General features: G+C 49.6%; 1 non-coding gene across 1 annotated transcript; it reads left to right on the forward strand.

The window, feature by feature from the left end:
* Positions 1-1,705: 1,705 nt before the first annotated feature.
* LOC125774012 (5.8S ribosomal RNA) lies at positions 1,706-1,863 on the forward strand. Its single transcript, XR_007420534.1, has one exon. It is a non-coding gene; the product is annotated as a 5.8S ribosomal RNA (ribosomal RNA).
* The last annotated feature ends 503 nt before the right edge of the window (positions 1,864-2,366 follow it).

Raw genomic sequence — 2,366 nt, forward strand, 5'->3', positions numbered from 1 at the left:
TCAGAATTTGTTGAAAGCCAACTCGTTCGTTGTACACTTTGATGGGTGACCATCACTGTGTCCCCGTGCCGAGCTAGATCTCCCCTAGCCGTAAGGCACTTGAACGCCCCTTCGACGACGAGTTGCATGTGTGTGGTATGTGTCAGAATCTGGTGAAGCTTTCTGCATGTGATGTGCCTTGTGTGGATCCGTGGCCATTGCATTGTGTCTGGTGCTTAGATACCCAGACACTTAGAACGCTTGCGCGGAAAGCAAACTCGATCGTTGTACACTTTGATGGGTGACCATCACTGTGTCTCCGTGCCGTGCTAGATCCCCCCTAGCCGTAAGGCACTTTGAACGCCCCTTCGACGACGAGTTACAAGAGTGTGGTATGTGTCAGAATCTGGTGAAGCTTTCTGCATGTGATGTGCCTTGTGTGGATCCGTGGCCATTGCATTGTGTCTGGTGTGTAGGTACCCAGACACTTAGAACGCTTGCGCGGAAAGCAAACTCGATCGTTGTACACTTTGATGGGCAACCATCACTGTGTCTCCGTGCCGTGCTAGATCTCCCCTAGCCGTAAGGCACTTTGAACGCCCCTTCGACGACGAGTTACAAGAGTGTGGTATGTGTCATAATCTGGTGAAGCTTTCTGCATGTGATGTGCCTTGTGTGGATCCGTGGCCATTGCATTGTGTCTGGTGTGTAGGTACCCAGACACTTAAGCAAACTCGATCGTTGTACACTGTGATGGGCGAGCATCACTGTGTCTCCGTGCCGTGTAAGAGCTCCCCTGGCCATCAGGCACTTGAAAGGTCCTTCGACGACGAGTTACAATAGTGGTGTGTTAGATACGTCAGGTGATGGTATCTACTGTTGTGCAATACGTATCCGGCCACGGCACGGAACGAACGGGAACTGTGGTGCAGACATACAAAGAGTTAAGCCTATTAGTCATTAACTCTAAGGACGGGGCCATGGGGCGGTACGCAAAGGATACGGATGAGCGAGTATGCAGGCCCAATACTCAATAGCTCGATCCGATCCAAGCACATGAGTTGACTGCGGCGCCAGGTTAACCAATGTGCTAGATTCTATTTGGCCAGTAGAATCTTGTGTCTTATGCGATTTGATACCAAGACACCAGAACGAAAGTTAGTTGAAGAGTTATTAAACTCTTATGAAGTATGGTTGTGCAATCACAACTTATGACTTTAACCTATAAAGTGGATATGGACTTGCAATTATAACATGGAATCTCTACACACCCCATGAGCTCGATCCAATCCACGCACACGAGTTGCCTGAGTAGCGACAGGTATACCGATGTGCAATACGTATCCGGCCACGGCACGGAACGAACGGGAACTGTGGTGCAGACATACAAAGAGTTAAGCCTACTAGTCATTAACTCTAAGGACGGGGCCATGGGGCGGTACGCAAAGGATACGGATGAGCGAGTATGCAGGCCCAATACTCAATAGCTCGATCCGATCCAAGCACATGAGTTGACTGCGGCGTCAGGTTAACCGATGTGCTAAGAGAGTTGTTCCTGGGCCTTCAAAGTGACTTCAAAACTATCTTAGCGAATGGTGGCCATGGGCGTAGACATGAGCCACAAGTCACAAGGCCTGGGACTATTGGGTAATAAAGACAACTTAGTCAGAAAGTTAGTCTTTGGACGTACCACCGGGATTGTGTTACATTGGGAACCTTACTATAAAACCCTAGGCAGGGGATCACTCGGCTCATGGATCGATGAAGACCGCAGCTAAATGCGCGTCACAATGTGAACTGCAGGACACATGAACACCGATAAGTTGAACGCATATTGCGCGTCGGACGATTAAACCCGGCCGATGCACACATTCTTGAGTGCCTATCAATTCCTTGATATACAACAAACCAAACTTCAGGGTGGAGCGTGCCACAATAGAACACTATGGCGAGCAGCCCGTCTAGTGTCGTGGGGGAAACACGCTTCCACACTGTGCATAATGGCGTGCTCGGGACCTTTGTTGGGACCGCAGGGCGCTGAAAGTAAAGGGGTGAACCGCATAAATCGCACGCACGTAAACGCGCACACACACAAATAGAGTGAGACGTATCGTAGGATACCGCTAAGAGTACGTTGTGAAACATGGGGAAATTCAATCGAAAACCTCTTTGATGTCCAAGATTTCGTTGACCGTATCCGTCGTAATACTGGATCAACGTGCTTGGGGGAAAACGTCAAAGGGTTTTATAATAGTGGTGCATGATTAACCCATCGATGCCCGAGGGGAACATGTTGTCCAATACAATAGTGGTGCAGTTGGCTCGACATGCTCGGGGGGAGACATCGTGGGTCCAAGTCGACCAAGTCGACCGGGAGTTGTTGTTGA

The sequence above is a fragment of the Anopheles funestus genome (assembly GCF_943734845.2).
Source record: "Anopheles funestus chromosome X unlocalized genomic scaffold, idAnoFuneDA-416_04 X_unloc_71, whole genome shotgun sequence".
Classification (NCBI taxonomy): Eukaryota; Metazoa; Arthropoda; class Insecta; order Diptera; family Culicidae; genus Anopheles; species Anopheles funestus.